Source organism: Rhipicephalus microplus, chromosome 6 (genome assembly GCF_043290135.1).
Source record: "Rhipicephalus microplus isolate Deutch F79 chromosome 6, USDA_Rmic, whole genome shotgun sequence".
Taxonomy (NCBI): Eukaryota; Metazoa; Arthropoda; class Arachnida; order Ixodida; family Ixodidae; genus Rhipicephalus; species Rhipicephalus microplus.
In genome coordinates this window covers 90050540-90069973 of record NC_134705.1, presented here as the reverse complement: position 1 = coordinate 90069973, position 19434 = coordinate 90050540, and the positions used below count along the sequence as shown (strand labels likewise).

Here is a 19434-nt window from a genome sequence, read left to right as displayed (position 1 = left end):
AGAATTGAAAGAAAAAAATACCCAAAGCAACATAAAAATATAAGTGGCGCGATAGTCGCACACGTGATCACCAGCTGTGACTTGGCAGGTATATGTGCTGCAGGGGCATCAGCAGAACTAAAATAAAAAGTATAAAAAAGTGGGCAGGGGGGCACCCCCTTGAAATGGTTCTTTTTTAGCTCTCTATGTCACGGGGAAAACGTTCGGAGAGGCATGGGCTCGGTTCGCCACTTACTGGATAGGGCACTGGTGTTGCGCAGCTACGAAGAGAACTGTTCGATTCCTGTCGGACCACGGCGGCCGCGTGTATAATTTCCAACATTGGGGCATCTATAGATGCAGGTGAACGTTAGGGACACGGGTAGTCGAAGTTACACCGGGCCTCTACTGATACTGTCGAAGTATAGGCCAGCGAACTTACTCATGAGTCGACTCACTCAGGCTTCGATCAAGCCTTGAGTTTGAATGAGTACGGGTGAGTGATATTGCGGTGAGTCTGAGTCAGAGTGAGTCCGGTTGCAAGAAAATTTCTCGTGAGTGTGAGTCCGAGTAAGCTCGGCCCAGGAAACTTTTGGCGAGTCTGAGTCCCCCGTAAGCCCAAAGAGCAATATGTAATTCTTGAGTGAGTCCGAGAGAGGTCCGCTTTCTTTTGCCGACTTATAAGTATACTAGAGCACGTGCTTCACCCTAATACCATTGTCCGCGCACGCGAAAAACACGCAGTTCTTATACAGTTGTGCAAACAGGGTTAAGATGTCGAAACACGGCTTCAGTTATATCGGTGGGTGAACCACATGTTCGCTTTAACGCGTCGACCTTATATACTTATGCGGACGCCTTCATCTCGATATGTTGACCCATATTGAGAACGTTACATTGCAATACTATTGACTCAGTGCATATATGTCCACCCATACCGACTAAACTATACGCGGGCACATTGGATTATGTCGGCGTGTTTTTGTCAGAAGTATTCGGGCGTGCTGATTCAGATACGCGGGCCTTTAGACAAATACTGACCAATCAGTTCATACAAACGTCAGACAACCTGTATCGGACGTTTCACCCTGGTTAATATACATAGGCATGAAACGCGCAAAATTGCAAAATGCATTTGCAAAATGCATTTGCAAAATTTCGTGTCAGTACCCCTTTAACGTTGCGTCTCAAAGGAACAGAAGCCCCTAAAAATTACCGTTCTTTCGTTGATCTGTGGGGTTTCACGTCCCAAAAACACCATACGATTATGAGAGACGCCGTAGTGGAGGGCTCCGGAAAGTTCGACCACTTGAGGCTCTTTAACGTGCACCCAAATCTGAGCCCACGGGCATACAGTATTTCCGCCTCCATCGGAAATGCAGCCGCCACAGCCGGGATTCGATCCCGCGACCTGTGTGTCAGCAGCCGAGAACTTTAGCTATAGTATAGAACGAGGCGGGCACCGTTCTTTCGTCAAACAGATTCAAGAGCGTTGTAGTATAAACCAACTTTCTTCTTTTTTTTATTCACTATTCACGACCTTTCACCTACAAATGGCTACACCAACAAACTCCAGCTGTACCGCTGGATGCGAATGAAAGACAACACGCCTCCTCACGGTACGAAGAATCGAGCCCGCCACCTTACCGTAGCAACTGAAGCCATGGCACGCACTGAGACACACAGCGTCCTTCTAGAACACGCGCGTGAGCTTCACAGAATAGCTTGGCCGCCTTACGTGACAAATGAGAGCCGAACCTTGACGGGGTTAATTAATGCTACCCTACCGCAGCGCCAACGACGGCGGTACACGTAATACAATTTCACGCAGCAGGCGAAGCGTGGAACGTTAGAGCGCGCCAGCCCGAGAAACGTTTTGAGCTGCAGCCGCCGCGCGAGTTAAAATAACCTGGCACAGTATATACCCGCATGGTGGATTACATTAGGCGGTTAGCAGGTGATCATTGGTTACATCCGGGTTTTCACCCTTGCTACCGAGTCATATGCATGGCGGACTGCATACCAACGTATCTATAGTTGCTGCTGCACAGTATAGCAGGAAACGCAGGGTGTATTAAGCTTATAACTCCACCTCCCATCCCTTTCTAACATAGCCTTCGTATGTATACGTACAAAGGCTCTAGGTTTTTAGTTCAAGGTCGCCCATGCTGCGATACCGGCTATAATGCATGACCCGGTTCTGATGCGGCCATGTACTGTAGCTTCTAGGAATAAATATTTGTGATGTATAAATAAACAAACAAATGCATAAATAAATAAAACCTATAGAACAGTGCGAGTCCCGGTAAACGTTATTGCTTCGTTCCGAATGGACAAAAACGCGAAAGAAAGAAAGAAAGAAAGAAAGAAAGAAAGAAGGAAAGAAAGAAAGAAAGGAAGAAAGAAGGAAAGAAAGAAAGAAGGAAAGAAAGAAAGAAGGAAAGAAAGAAAGAAGGAAAGAAAGAAAGAAGGAAAGAAAGAAAGAAAGAAAGAAAGAAAGAAAGAAAGAAAGAAAGAAAGAAAGAAAGCAAGCAAGCAAGCAAGCAAGCAAGCAAGCACTCGTGCACACACGCTTCGCAATCAATGTTACTATGGTAATCAGAGCTACTCCGCAGCCATATCCACTATGCCAGGTCCAATCCAAGTTACTGATGCAGTTTCGAAAAGTAACGAGATCCTACAATTTACCTCAGTGCCGCTTTTAATCGAAGGCCAACTTTCAGCCTCACATTTAAAGGCCTTTAAGAGCCTAAGGATCCCCACGTGGCGCGAAAAATTCGCAACTCTCCATTCAGAGGCCTCGTTCGACCCGCTCCCGCAATGTACACTTATCTATATCTTTATCTCGAGTGCGGCTGCGTTCTCGGCTATTTTTCTTATCTGCGTAGCATCAAGTGGGCCACGGTGTGCCGGCGATAAGGTCCGCGCGGTATACCGGCTCATTTCTGACAAAGGTAACGACGAAGCGCAAAACTATCGGGTCGTTACAACGGATAGAACGCCATCCCTGAAGGCAATCATGTACAATCCAGCCATGGATCGATGGGTGCATGAAAAAGTGCCGCCATATCCACGAAGTGAATGATGATGAGTGGGCGAAGCTCTGGAGGAAAACCTGGTAAACCATGAATCTTCCGTACATTTTGCCTACTCGATTTTATTACAATGCTCCCCCTAGCGTACGTCGCCGCACTAAATCGAACGATTGCCTTCCACCAATGACATGTGCCATATGTGACATCTTTCCTATTTTATAACATCTCGCATCTTTCATCATCAACTACAAGTACCGCCGTCTAGTTTATAACATCTTGCATCTTTTCATCATCAGCTACAAGTCCCGCCATCTAGTGAGCACTGAAAGAACTAAACGAGAGGTGGCTACATGCAGGAGACGGTGCCGCCATCTAGTGAACACTGCAAGAACTAAACGAGAGGAGGCGACATACAGGAGACGGTACCGCCATCTAGTGGACACTGCAAGAACTAAACGAGAAGTGGCTACATACAGGGGACGCACAGCCCACGCCTTAAGGAGCTTCGCCCCTAAAAGATTTGTTAATGTCCAATAGGTCGCGCAATTGTCCTAGGCCGAAGCGGGCCGCTCCCACGTTAGATCCGAAAGACCTGGCTTTTCAGCCACCTCGCGGGCCCGTTGGAGTGCCCATAGTTGTCTCTCTAATGTAAAACTGCGTAAAGCTTCGTTCCACCGTTATTCGGTACTTTTCTTGTCACTGCGAATTTCAGTTTATTATTAGGGTAGTGACCTCATGTAATGCAATGTCGCCTGTATTCTTTCGATTATGCATTCGCCAAGTAATCTGTCCACGTCTGCGATAACGCTTCGATGACTGCGTAACACAAGGCTCATCGGGTCATTCCGAAAGGACGAGTTGAAACGAAAGCCGTCTTCTTTCGCTACTCGGTTCCCATGTTGATCCCAAAACCTTGGAAACGCGATTCGGTCCAACCGACGGAAAGAGCTTTCTTTTCTTTTTTTCGCTTACATCTTACTTGGCTTTATTAAAAGCTGCACGATTTCACTAAGGTTGTATCAAACAAACAAACAAAAAACAGCATGAAACTTCGCCTCTTCTTTCATTCATCAGAAGGAGTATAGCACAAACTACGAGGGTGGTCTGAAAAGTTTCGACCTGATGTAGAAAAAAGCGTTTTGGGCCTTCAATGTTATTTTTATTTTTCAATATAGTCTCCTCTCGGCTCTACAAACTTGGTCTATCGATGTTCCAGAGCCACGCTTCCCGTCTTTAAAATGACTTTGTGAAAGTTCTGAAAAGTACTGAACCACAGCAGCAGCCACGCTTCTTCATTTGACAAAAAACGTTGTCCACGAAGAAAGATATTAAGCTTTGGGATAAGTGGTAGGCCGACGGGGCCGTGTCGGAAGAATAGCGTGCGTACTTCAACAATTCGAACTTCACGTCGTGCCGTTTATGTCATAGCGAAATGCCCTTTGTGCACCGGTGCATTGTCTTGATGAAATATGATTTTTCTTCTTTGCCAAACCAGGTCTTGTTCCAAGAATTTTCAGATCCAATTGAGCTAAAAGGTCGGAATGGTACCCCCCCCCCCCCCGTTATGGTTTTACTTCTTTCATGATAATCGACAAACAGAATACATTTAACGTCCCAAAAAGAGAGGCCATCGCCCAGGGGCGAATCAAGCGACTCTTTTTTTTTGTTTTTTTTTTTGGGGGGGGGGGGCGGTCGCCTAATGTGGCACCGAAGAGAGGAGCGTGGGCATGCCTTTCTTTTTGTTTTTACTAGCAGAAAAATCCCTTCGCAGCATAAATACAGTTGATGTGTGCTCACAGCGGTGTTAACCATTTGTCCAAATCAGTGGTAGAAGGTTGGCTACACGCACTTGAAGGGAGGGAGGGGGTGCTGACAGAGAGGGAGGGAGCGATGACCCTTACTGCCCCTCTCCCTCTATCCGCCACTGCCATCACTTTTCCTGCGGAGGGAACTGATTTGGCTTCCCTTGGTGCAGAGGACCCGGCTTCAGTCCGCTTTTGATAGTTGTTTCAATTCCGGTTTGTAATAGTGAATCCAAGTTTCATCTACTGTTATAAATCTGCGCTAAAAGCCCGCTGGATTTTTGTTAAACAGCTCCTAAGCATGCTGTGACATCGTCATGCGGTTGCGTTTTTGCTTAGGGGTAAGGATGTGCGGTACCCAACTCGCACAGAGCTACTTCACGTGTAGTTCGTTGTGCAAAATGCGACCTACACGTTCCACCGAGATGCCATGGCAGCTTCGGCAATTTGACGCAACTTCCCACTCGTGTCCTCCAAAGCCCTATCGTGCGCGCGGTCGATCAATTCAGGTGTTGTTGCACTTTTTCGGCGCCTTTCGTGCCGGTCATCTCTCTCTCTCCCCCGCTTAAACTCAGCAGGCCATTTCTTGGCTGTGGAGTACAAGGGTGAATGTTGCTCAAAAACTTCAACAAAACTTTGGTGAATTTCGTTCGCAGATAAACCTTCTTTTGAAAAGAAAGAACTTTATCACCGCACGATACTGAAGCTTCTCCACGCCTTACGGTGCTTCACACTACACCCATAGGGATCGATTGTCAAAGCGCCAAACTGATAATGGGCACTATAGATGGCCCTTTATCCGAGACTTGCGGAGAACTGTATGAAGAACGTGTACATGAGTGCTGCAAGTTCTAGCTCGCACGATTCTTATGATTGATTGATTTGTGGAGTTGATTGATTGATCGATATCTGGTGTTTAACGTCCCAAAACCACCATATGATTGAGAGACGCCGTCGTGGAGGGTTCCGGAAATTTCGACCGCCTGAGGTACTTTAACGTGCACCCAAATCTGAGCACAGGGGCCTACAACATTTCCACCTGCATCGAAAATGCAGCCGGCATTCGACCCCGTGACCTGCAGGTGAGCAGCCGAGTACCTTAGCCACTAGACCACCACGGCGGGGTTCGCACGATTCTTATTGAGGCCGAGAACTTTTCAGACCACCCTCGTACTTTGAAGTGTAACTGCAGCCACAGTGGGTTCCTCGCGTTCCACAGAAGCTCCGAACTTTTTCCAGCTGTAGCTCGAAGCAACAAAGAAGACTAAGTGACGAAAACAAAAGAGAGAAGTGAGGAAGATCGCGTGATCAGATTGTACGACACTGGCGCGGCACACGGAGCAGTCGTACACGATTGACAAGTGTGTGTGCACACGCACACAAAGGCATATATATATGGCTGCAACAGCTGCTGCTTGGCGACCTTTATATAGGTACGCGTTTCACGGGCGCCCTCGGAGCCAAGGCGCGGCGTGTATACACAGCTATGCGAACAACGGGGACCTTGGGGAACCGGAGCGTGTGTGTGTGTGTGCCAACGTTGACGACAGTGTACGTATGTATGCAGGCCAAACTTTCTTCGCGTCCTTCTGGAGGATTCCCGGAAGGCCGACGACAACGACTATGAGTGGGGGAGCCAAGCGACTGTCATTTATAGACCGTCCAAAAGACCTTGTTTATAGAGAGACCTATGTAAGCCCGGTCACCGCTTACGCTGTGTGGTTCCGAGCCCGTTTCAAGGATTATAACCAATTAACGGAGGAATGGAGGGAAAAGACGACTGAAAGTGCGATTTTTCTTCAATTTCATAGCACAATATTGCAGCATGTGTTTCCATCACGCAGTGGCGAGTTTGTATGCGCAGTGGAAAGCATTTGAAAATGGGCCCCAAACGCTGCTGATCCCGTGACTGCACCGATGATACTCGACCTTCGAGTGGCGTTTTCTCCGAACACTACTTTTCGTCAGTAAAGGAACATTTTCTCTGTAACCGCTGAAGCAAAGCAATGCAAAGTTTTGTGACATTTTTTTAGAATACCATGCGCTCTCTCTGAAACAAAATAATGCTGCTGCCACCAGAATTGTATTTTTAAAAGCTTTTCTTTAAGCAAAATGTCGTAAAATTCTTGTCGTGGGACATTTACATGTTTAATTAAAGTCATGCATATAATTATTGTTTTGGTTCAGAAGGATACTCTCTGCACATGTAATAACCAGAAGAGATCTGACCATTTTCAATGCAATACCTTTTCACAAATGTTCTTTCAAAAGTAAGAACAATCAAAAATTTTATTTTTATAACACCTTAATATTTTCTTGCCAAATTCACAAGCAATATGGCGAAATCCCCATTCAGGCAACTTGGAAAATTTTGTAAAAATTGCCTAATAAATAACAGAGCCATTGACAGTACTACTTGCACACCTGTTCGCGCTATCCCTTTCCCCTTTAAAGGGGTGACGACATAGGTCACCCAACGATTCGTGGCTTACAGCGAAAAACAGAAGTCACGGCGAATAGTGGTTCTACAACGAAAAAAAATGCAAAAAAGGAAAGAGACTAAAAGGGAAAGAAGGAAGGAAAGAAGAAAAAAAGAAAGAAACAGAAACAAAGGTAGGTACAAATTAGCCAAACTTAATTCTCTTGCCACTATTGTCCAAAAATAGCAAGGGTTCCTGTTTATTCATCTTTTTTTTTTCATTTTTTCCATGTGCAACGCCAATTTCTTTCCTGATCCATCCACCTAATTTGCAATCTCTCAATGCCGCACCAACCATAAATATTTTTTCATCGCACTCTGCTTTGTTTCTAATGCTCCCATCGAGCTTTCTTTGCTATCCTGCAAGTGTCTAGCCCCCGTATTCAGAAGCGCTCCTCGACTCGAATCACATCCTTCACTTGCCTGAGTGGAGCACTGCGCCGCTGCTCGACTGAAATTGACGCCGCGCTTCTCCAAAATCGCTGCAGAATATTGCCGATATGCAGTGAGTTCGTCTGTCGAGAGATGGCGCTCCCGTCGACTTTTTTCAAGTCGAGGAGAGCTCTTGAGTGAAGGAGCTTTTGTGAATACGGGGGCAAACCTCGTACGTTCGTACTGATAATATGCCACGATGCGTGACGTGCAATGTGCACGCAATTGATGCCCACGTCTCCAGCTGTACAATACGTCGCCTGCTCGTTGCGGATGCAGATTGTTCGCTTTCGCGGCAAGCTTCCAACTGCAAAGGTCGTGTCGATGGTCCGCCCGCGTCAGTGAAGAGTGCACCCGACTCCAATGACGATAGCTGCAAGCGGCAAGCGCGAACTTAGCCGACCGCAACCAGAAAAGTTATACTCGTAAACACTATAATACCGGGAAACCTGGGCCAAGGCCATTATTACGATCTGAATCAGATTTGGTCAATGCTGACGTACGGCCCTTAAAGTCGCACAATACACAGCGCTTTCTCTGATCATCCGGCCGCGAAGACCGGATTTTCGATAGAGATATAAATGCAGATGAATAAATGCCGTGTGCTCAGATGTAAATGCACACGATAATTATTTGATGATTGTGGGGTTTAACCCCCCCCCCCCCCCTAAACCACCATATGATGAGAGACACTGTATAGTGGAGGGCACCGGAAATTTCGACCCCCTGGGGTTCTTTAACGTGGAATAAAATCTGAGCACATGGGCCTACAGCATTTTTCGCCTCCATCGGAAATGCAGCCGCCGCAGCCGGGATTCGATCCCGCCACCTGCGGGTCAGCAGCCGAGTGCCTTAGCCGCTATACACCACCATGGCGGGGCGTAAGCGCACAATAAAGAACACCAGATAGTCGAATGTTTCAAGAGCCCTCTACCGTGGCACACGCGTGTCAGAATCACGCCAGGGTTTTGAGACGTAACACCCTTACAATTATTATTATTATTATTATTATTATTATTATTATTATTATTATTATTATTATTATTATTATTATTATTAATATTATTATTATTATTTTTATTTATTTAGTGAGCAATATTTTAAAATTTATACACCAGCTGTACCAGCTAGCTTGCTCGGTCGGTCGGCTCGGGAAAACTTGCAGGGCAACAATTAAAGCACGTGATCGGAGCGCTCACGTCGAATTTCGCCAGCCACGAGAAATGCCCCTTCCCCTCCCACGCTCTTCCCCTGCAACAACGCCCCCCAATCTCCACCCTTGCCCACGGCCTCCCTAATGACGCGCACCAAAAGGTGTTTTCCGTGATCTCATGATCACAAGGGAGTGAAGTCTATAGCTCGTACGTTGTGTTGTGCAAAAGCATCATCAGGGCCACATCGCACGATCGTCAGGGTGCCAGAGAGACTCGCGAAACAGAAAGAGCCGAGTGAGGCGGTGCCAAAAAAAAAAAAAGGAAAGAAGAAAGACCTCGCGATCCGCAAAGTCGCGTGATATCCACGCGCGGTCGAACGGTTAGTGAGGAGAGAGATGAGAAAGAGAACGTACGTAAGAAGGAATAACGCAATCAAGGAGACCTCGCGACTACCGAGCGGCCACGGTTGACCGATAAAGGAACCACCCTACCTCGCTGAAAGCACGGTCACGTTAGGTTGCAACAGAAGTCTCGAACACACGTCTTCAAGAAACGTGGAGAAGAAGGAACTGAGAATTGAAATCAAATGGAGAAACGAGGCACTGAGAGACACAAAAGAGGGAAAGAGGGAGGTCTTCAATAACGCTGCCAGAAAATGAATAAATTAAGCACGGAATCGCGACGTAGACGATGGCGCCGTTCGTTCATCTCCAAGACACGAATGCGCGCAAGTTTTCTTTTCTTAGCTCGCAAGGCTGAACCATGCAGGGCTGAACCATGCAGCTCCAGCTTTAAATGTCTTCAGTAACATTATCCGCCTCTAAACTAATTAAACAAAATAATTCAGCTAAAGAAAGCGCGAAAAAAAAAAAGCCACAAGAACGAAGGGAAGAGCACGCTTTTTTTTTTTTTAACTACGAGCTTACACCAACTCGGTCAACTGCCTCTGTTAAAAATGAAAGAAGCGACACAGAAAGAGCGAAGTCAACGTGAGCGGCTTCCCCGCGAGAAGCTGCAGAAAAAAAAAAATCGATAAGAGCCGCGGCCAGCCCTTCACCGCACGCGGTAGTCGTGACGTCACACGCACCTGACGAAATCTCCTAGGCAGGCGGCATACGTCACAGCCGCAGGAACCTGGCCAGCTAAAAGCAGCGGTCGCCGTCGAGCTCACACATCTCCCGCAGTCACGCGAGAGAGAAGTGCCGGACGAGGTTTGAGGGAATACCTTGAGAGAGAGAGAAAGATAGCCCTCTCTCATCCTCCTTTCCAGTTGCGTCACGAACGGTCTGAGCTAACGACGATTGCCGCGCTGTTTCCTGGAACTTGGAACGCGCGCTAGCGGACCGGGATCTGACTTTATGAATAATTAATCGCGGTAGATCTAAAGCGCACCGTGAAATACATATACGTGATACGAAGCATTCGCGAACCGGATTATGCTAAATGTTACAAAAAATTAAGCCGGCTCATTTCAACGATTAAATAGCGAAGCTGGTGGTGTGCGGTGGGCTTGCAAAACACTACGAAAAAAATATTAATAAGAGCATTCGGGGAGTAGTTCTGCTATATGTATACACAGCAGTAATCATAATCTGACTTGCTCGCGTTTCCTTTCTTGAAAACCTGGCGCCATAACCACTTTCCGGTCGGGAACGCTATGTCACACTGATAACGCGAGCGCCGTTCGTGACCGCGATTTGACTGGAACCGTTGATAACGCGAGGAAAGTACTCGAAGTAGATGGCGATTATTGTTGTGTGGCAGAAACACTTCCAAAAATAATCGACTTTTTTTTTTTTTTTGAGTGGGAATGAAGTGGGAGGAGTCACCGGAGCCTTCTGTAGAGAACGTAACGGTCAGTCGTGGGAGTGATGGGTGGAATGGCACATATCCGCATGCGGGAATTACCCACTTCTTGGGGAATAAATCCCACTCCGACGGGCACTGCACACGAGGGGCTCCACTAAGAATAACATCTCAGTTAGAATGTTGCCACTTCTGCAACGCGTTTTAATGCTTCGCCGCGGTGGTCTAGTGGCTAAGGTACTCGGCTGCTGACCCGCAGGTCGCGGGTTCGAATCCCGGCTGCGGCGGCTGCATTTCCGATGGAGGCGGAAATGTTGTAGGCCCGTGTGCTCAGATTTGGGCGCACGTTAAAGAACCCCAGGTGGTCGAAATTTCCGGAGCCCTCCACTACGGCGTCTCTCATAATCATATAGTGGTTATGGGACGTTAAACCCCACATATCAATCAATCAACGCGTTTTAAAGCGAAGCTTGTCCATAACCGACGACATGTCACGCTGATAAAACGGAGGATAAACGCAGGAATATTAGTAACGCTGAAGACAGGCCATGATAAAGCAAGGAGTCGATGGTCACGCGGAGTAGATTGTCATTATATAATTGCGTGCCAGAAATATTCCCCAAATGCTCAATTTTTCGTCATAGTGCGATGCTGCAAGACAGAAGTTCAAGTGTTCCGGTTAACCTTAGAGTGTTGGTAGCGCTACATATGTCCTCTGACGGCGTGAGTGACATGTTATCGCGACGCGCAGCACACCACGGCAACTGCTGCATGCATGCTGCGAAGAAAGAGCACGCGCTCCGACAGGCGACGTCAGGCAACCCACGATGCTACGTTGTTTACAAATGCGCGTTCCGTTTCGTGTTTTGCCTACATACATATGTGAACAGGCTGTCCGTAACAGCTGGCCACACGCCATGCGCGGCGGCGTCGATCCAGGGCTGTCCTGCTTGAGATAAGCCGATCAAATTACCGAGCAGATAATCTTCCCTATGGTGGTTGCCTCGATATTAGCGTCTCGGAAGCAACGTTGCCACCAGACGTTCCTGTTTTAGCAATGGACTCTGGTTCTATTGGATTGGATTGGATAAACTTTTATTTGGTCCTCCAAAACACAGATCACTGTGTTGCGGGCAGCTCCCACGTGGGGACTGAGATGCCAAGCTCCTCAGCCGCCTCGCGGGCTTGGTGGACAGCCCAGAGCTGATCTGCCAAGGACGAGCTGCGGATTGCCGCCTCCCATCTGGCAGAGGTGATGTGCGATAAATGAGCGAATTTGGTGCACTGCCAGAGCATGTGTTCTAATGAAGCTATTTCCCCACAATGTGGACAAAGATTACTTGGGTATAGGTCAGGGTACATGATGTGTAACATTTTCAATGTAGGGTACATCCGCGTTTGCAAAAGCCTTAATGTAATCTGGTTCTATAGTGCTGCGGATACTCGAGGTCCGGCCGTTGAGGGCGAGTGGGAGGAGGGGGGATTCCTAGCCCACCCCTCGAGTATTTGATTGAGAGGGTGTTTTACAGAAAATGAATTACAGAGTTTTAGTGCCACGAACTACACGCCCCTTTTGCGTTCCGTTGTACTCCCAGCTGCACCTACGCGGAATACAAAGGAACGCGAGAGCGTGTGCACGCACGCAGCTTGGGATACCCGGCACTAAAACTTTCTAATAAGTAATAAAGATGTCGTTTTTCTGAAAGTGCCAAATCTTTCAGCAAATACCCCCCCCCCCCCCCCTTCCTCCGAAAAAGATTTCTGGTTACGGGCCTGCACCCGGGGATTACACTAGAGATAGTTATAGCACATAAGCCACGGAGCTGCAGCTGCCATTAAACACTCTATCGTGTGCCCAGGAGGCGTTCGGAACGCTCGCATTTCAGAGTTTTTAGCGGCGGAGCCACAAAGCGACATGCGTACATAAATAAGCCCTTGCGTTCCTTTGTATTCTCCTTGGGCGCGGCAGAGGCTGGTCGTACAAAGGAACGCAAGAGCGTGCGTAAGCAAACCTCTTGGGGTCGCCAGCTCTAGATCTCTCTATTAGAGAGCTTTAGTGCTAGCGATACCAAACCCCTTTCAACAAGATACCCCATGAACACTCGGAGGCAAAGGCGTTGCTCCCCGCGCCTTGCTAGCAATACGCTGCATGCTTCAAGACGAGAAGAGGAATTTTAAGCATGCCGAACGGAAAGCTTGCCGGCGTAGTAGCATTATCGTTCGTCACTAAACGGGAGCCGGCAAGAGGCTGGCATATGACGCACGCGGTGCGAAACGCAAACGCAAAGGTTTGCGCACGCTATTCTAAAGCTCTAATTTTGTCACAACCCTGTAGACGCAGGGGGGGGGGAGGGGGGCAGCACAGCACAGCCGTGACGGCCACGACGCACTTGTCCGTACCGCAAGACGGCTTCTTTCAACGTCGTCGACGCACGCAGTAGCAAGGTTGTTGGATGGCGGAAAACACGGAAGTACTACGCCACGTTCACCGCTCTCTTTCTCTCTCTCTCTCTCTTCACAGGCCTCGGCATTGGGCGAGGAAGTAGGCGAAGCAGCGCGTGATCGCGGTCAGCCGACGAACGAGCAGGAAGAAAGGAGGAAGCCAAGCTGCTGCAAACGCGAGGAAGATAAAAGAGAAAGCAGCCACGTGTGAGGAAGGGGAAGGTCGCAGCGCGGCGAAAACAAAAGAGGGCGGCTGCATCGAAACAAGGCTTGCCGCGCGCAGCAGCGGAGACTAGGAAGGACACACACAGAAGGGGCTTCCCCCGTCGACACTCCCGCGAAAGAGATCAACGCACGACGCTCGTTTAGCGCGCACGGCGCCACGAACGTCGACGCGAGGGAAACGACGCAGCACCGGGCTCGGCCAGAACGCCTGTACTGAAACGGCAGCCCACGAAGCCATTGTGGAGGGGCCCGCGAAACCCATCCACGAAGAAAAAAGGGAAAAATAGTAACAAAAAAAATTTCATTAAAGGCACACTATGTCTCGTAACAGAGGCCTTTTCCGATTTTTGGTATGTTTCATCGCATAACTTTCTTGCATTGCGGCGAAGCTGACCTGTGTTTTCCTCTAATATTTTTTGTAGGCTAGCATATTACAGCGAAAGCTGTTACGAGATCACAACTCGGGTCACGCGCAGTTGTCCGCCGCCGCCGCCGGTGTCCGTAACCACATCGCGCGAAATGAGAAAAAAGAACTTAGCCCCAATGACACAGTGGGGCTCGGACCCGGTTCAGCTGGGTGCCAGCCCAGTATTTTACCACTGAGTTACGCCGGTACTTGTAACTTGTCAAACTTGCCTTATAGGCAGGCTTGACGTAGCACCAGTGGCACAGTGGGGCTCGAACCCGGGTCCGCTGGTGCGAGCCCAGTATCCTACCACTGAGCTACCCCGGTGCTTGTGACTAGTTGTCAAACTTGCGTTAGGCAGACCTGACGTCGGGAAAGCAATCGCGTTAATACGACTTATAAAGCGTTAAAAAAAAAACGAAAGAACAACCAGTCGTCGCACAATGCAAATAGCGTAACGAGTGGGCGGTCCAATGCTCCAACCCATTACACAACCATGTTTTTGTTCCCCTATTAACTGTGGCGCATACCTACTTCAGCCATAATTCCTCATCGTCGTCTGCCAGTGCATGAACAATTGGCACAACATTCCTTGCAAGTGTTTAGTGGATACCACGCTTCTCAGAAGAATGATGAAAAATAGCATAGCGAATGCCGACCTATTACCCGAAAAATTTCATTATTAATGCCCCAGTGGGCATCTAGCAAGTGTGCTTGCAGTAGATACCCATTGAGTGTTTAGAAAAGGCTCTGAAAGGCCGCTCCTCTAGCTTTTGGTGCGACTGCGCTGCGAGCATGGCTAGAAAATAGGCTTAATGTGGCTCCATACCAAGTTTTTGCTAAGCAAAAATAAAAGGCGTCTATTTCACGCTGCGTCTTGTTTGATTGACGATGCCCCCCCCCCCCCCCGCACACAAATTTTCTCTCACTTCAATGGGCCCTTCATTACTTCCACAGGTCCACAAGGGCGCTTCGAAATATCAGTCGCTGAGAACCGCTGCGCTGGAGAAACAAACAAAAAAGATAGTGGGGATATCTGGAACTGTTCGCCCATGGTCTTCGTGATCACAGAGGGTATCGATCACAAAGGGAACAAGGCGACACACAAATAGCGAAATCCCCAACCGGAGCTCTCTGTTTCAGACTACAATGTTGTACATTCGATGCAAGCAGGCGTTTTGTGCGAACGTCGTCTGCAACAACAGACTCCTGTTGGTAGTTTTGCGATTTGTGTGTCGTCTTGTTGCTCGTTTCGCGGCCGCATGCACCCTCTGCGATACGAAAGAAGTATCGATCCATCGCGAATCGAGGATAGCAGGCACCCACGCGAGACCCAGCAGAAGAGAAAGAGACAACGAGAACACACATCATAAACGTCCGTTTCCCAGAAGCTGTTTCGTCTTCATACTTGCTGTGGGGCACGCGAGCACCCTTTCTAAGATATGTAGGTTCGTCTCGCATCCCGTACGCTAACACTAACACGACCTTTTCGGCTATTTTGTTCCAGCGTTAGCGTCTTGGAAGTCGGGGTAGTAGAGAAAGAGTATTGGCTGCAGCCCTAGACAACACCACGAACCATGAATAAACTAGTTTAATGTGGGGTCATTTACGAAGCTGTGGCGTGGCGTCTCTTTTTGTTCGTCAGAGGGGTACGCTGCGCCGTGACGTCACGCGCGAATTCCGTCACGTGAGAGCTGGGCAGCTACGACGTGAAAACGTCGCTCCGGCTCAGCCGTCTCTAAGTACGCGTCGGTCCTGGCGACGATTAGCGAGCACAAACCATCTCTACGATGCAACGCTCCGATTATTTCACGCTGCATATGCACATTATTTGCGGTATGCTCGCTTATTTTTGGCATTCGTTCGTGTCTATTTTTTTTTTGTGGTTTGTATACGTTCATATCGCGGGTAACAAGGCGTCCTTTAATACTTGATTACCTATAAACTGTGAACCGTAAGGGAGAGGCATTGCCACTTTTTTATTAGTAACATCGTCCGGAGAAGATCTGACGTTTCTGTTGAAGGTAAACGGCCACGCATTACAAATAGAGACAGAGAAAAAGAGTACGGAAATACATCAATCAATCTCACATTGAGAAACATTAGACCAACTATAAACGCTAACGCAGTATAGATTAGAAAAAGAAGGAGCAGATAGCGACGGTTTACAAACCACGACGAGGAAAGACACGCACGAATTGAGAGCTAATTCCGGCAACAACGTTTTGCTGGCGACCGTAAAAGATGACCAGGTTCACTGACAACGCCGGCGAGCTAACTGGGTCGAGTGTGTCCCGAAAGTCCAGTGGGGGCACAACTGACCATCGGTTCCCCCGATGCACGCGCAGTGACTTATAAAAAGCGACGCTAGCGCACACGAGAGGGCACTCCACAGTGCGCTGAGGGCAATCCACAGGGGATGAGTCTAGGGTGTACGGGATACGCTTTCGAAAAACAGTCACGTCGAGGCTCTGTGGGAAACATTACCGACGCCTATGATCACATTCATACATGCGTATTCCAACTGATCATTGAATAAACAAGCATTCACCATTTCCCTTTTATATAACTCAAGAGCAAAATTGTTTTCTATTTAGGGTCAGTTTCAATTGAATTCAATTTCTACTTCTAATCATTAGGATCGTCAGAAGACTCCTGATACCATTCGTGTTCACGACAACGCCGGAAGCCGCAATTTTCTACTGATTACTTTCATATATGGCTTGGGCCCTTTATAAAACAAGAAAAGGGGGACGAGTACGAACGTATAAATAAATAAATAAATAAATAAATAAATAAATAAATAAATAAATAAATAAATAAATAAATATATTGATAACTAGATTGATTGATTGATTGATTGATTGATTGATTGATTGATTGATAAGTGGAGTTTAACGCCACAAAATCACCATATGAGAGACCCGTAGTAGAAGCTAGGCTCTGGGAATTTAGACCACCTGGAAGAAATTCTTTAGCGTGAGCGTATAAATATAGGACATGCAATCTGCATTTCCCTGCGCAAAATGTACTAAATTAATGACGCAATCTTTCCGATGACTGACATATCAAACTATGTTTACATTCAACTTTTTTCATCGAACAACTTGCTGTAAACGTTTAACTCTGTTGGTGGGCGTCACGCTCACCTGGGAGCGAACATGTAATATATCTGTGTACACCTTCTACAGTGCTCAGATTGCCAATCAGGTTTTAAATCAGATATCTCAGCCGCATGGCTGCGGATACTCAGATCGAGGCCTGCATATGCGATATGAGTAACTCCCATCGAGTACGCTTATAGATAACTTCAACGCGATCTAACTTTGAGGTCTCTATTACAGCACGCTCCGTTAAGTGATTTGACATCCGTAGAAGCACATATATATTTAATTGATTGATATGTGGGGTTTAACATCCCAAACCCATATATATATATATGTAAAAAACAAGGAAATAAAATAAAAATACTACATTACCACTAACAACTCACACAGCTCAATCTGACACAGCGCAAATGACTGAAATGCAGTCAGAGAAAGCTTATTTAAATCTTGACCGTCGCTTTTCTTGAGAGCGATGTTCGCTTTCTACCGCGATCATGCAGGGCTAATTCAGATTAGCCTTTTTCTTCACTCGTTCCATCAACACAACTCACCATAATCCTCGGTGAGGAAAGCGAAGAAGCTTGAAGACGAACGTAAGGCCAGGAGCTCACGATCTCCCCAATGATAATTATTCATCGCGTGCTCACACTGCAGGCTTTCAGGGCCCTATGATAGGGATACGAGTTGACGAAAGGTATCGCCGTAACTTGCGAGTCACTCATGACATTGCATTGAAGTAATGCTAATTGTCGACCATGAAATCGCCAACAAGCACCTAAAGCCACACATACATTAAACAAAATAAAAATTTGTCTCCTACATTCGTTCAGCGCTGCGAATGTCGCGTCGTCGAGAGACGATATATCTCCTGCCGGCCTTGTTTCGTGCAGCGCCACATTTTCAGCGCAACAAACACTAGGGTCCTTAGAGTTATGTATCTATATATGTATCTTCGAGTAAAGGAACACACCACTCAATACTTAGGTATTGGTGTTGCGCCTCAGATACGTTATATTTGCTTTTTGATCGACAATGTTCACTAGTATGAACCAAGATGTCTGCTGGGCGTTGGGCAAGTGCTTAAACTTCAGCCGGGTGACTGAATCATGTGACAAACGAAAAGACAGATAGACAGACCAAATATCTGTGTTCAAGCGTGTCAAGACTATGGTCTCTGAAGAAAACGCGGATCGATCACGTCGAAAGTCGCGATAAGATTGCAGTTTCCCGTAACTAGATTTCCTGTTGTCTCAGAACGCCGATTATACATATATATATATATATATATATATATATATATATATATATATATATATATATATATATATATATATATATATATATATATATATATATATATATATATATAGCAGCTGTCGATGATATGTGGATGATTATGAGAGACGCCGTAGTGGAGGGCTCCGGAAATGCAGCCGCCGCAGCCGGGATTCGATCCCGCGACCTGCGGGTCAGCAGCCGAGTATATACCAGCAGTCCATTCGGCTATACACAAAGCCTGACTCCCGCTAAATTACCGCGCCATATACCCAATGTACGTCATGGAATAAATGCGACGGCTAACACGGTCTAAGCAGCTGCGCGAATGCATTTTTCCCGAAGTCGACATCGCTTAGTAGTATAATGTCGCTTTTGGAGCAAGATTGACAGCGGCCGCAACGTAACGACCACGCAGTGCGAAACGAATGTCACGCAAGTACACAGCTACTCGATCACAACGACAGGTCTGAGAGGCACAGGGAGAAAAAGAGAGGGAGAGACGGCTGCTCACAAGGACTGCACAGACAGCGCCACGATTGAATCGATAACGAAAGAACTAATATTCCACGAAGGCGAATGCCGTAGCAGAGGCGATGCATGAAAACAATCAGAGCTGGCATTTTTTCAGATATGGAGGACAACGATAAAAGAAAGAAAGAAAGAAAGAAAGAAGGAAAGAAAGAAAGAAAGAAAGAAAGAAAGAAAGAAAGAAAGAAAGAAAGAAAGAAAGAAAGAAAGAAAGAAAGGATATTGCTCGACAGTCGATGTTGTTCGGCTATAATATACTTGTGGGAACGAGCAGCACACACACAAGTCCATACACGTACGTAACATATGCCACTTGACATATTGAAGCAGCTTGGCGGCAATACACACAGAGAAAGAAACAAGCTATATATCCATTCGTTGCGACCGATGCACAGTTCATGATAGCGTTTTATTGGTACACTTGCAGGTTGTTTTAGGTAAGAAGTCGTTGAAGCTGTTCCGCTTTGCGAATCCTTGTTCTCGTTTCATGTGTCCACGAGTGTGCGTTTAGACAGTGAGCTAATTATATACGAGCCTCGCACTCGAAGTTAAACATACTCATTGACTAACGAAAGGGAAGGGATTATTCGTGCGGGGTCAAATGTGAATGGTGCAAAGAGAACATTCTTTTTTTTTTCCTTACTTTATATACTGGCATACACAGCACGCGGATAATACTATTTGAGCTAGATCGAGATCACATGACTGGCAAAGACTGGCTCCCTCAGCAGCTTGCGTATATAGGAGTCAATTACGATCGA

General features: G+C 47.0%; 1 protein-coding gene across 3 annotated transcripts in view; it reads right to left on the bottom strand.

The window, feature by feature from the left end:
* Positions 1 to 19434, bottom strand: part of Lpin (phosphatidate phosphatase LPIN) — a 162799-nt gene that overhangs the window by 83961 nt on the left and 59404 nt on the right. The window lies entirely within an intron of this gene.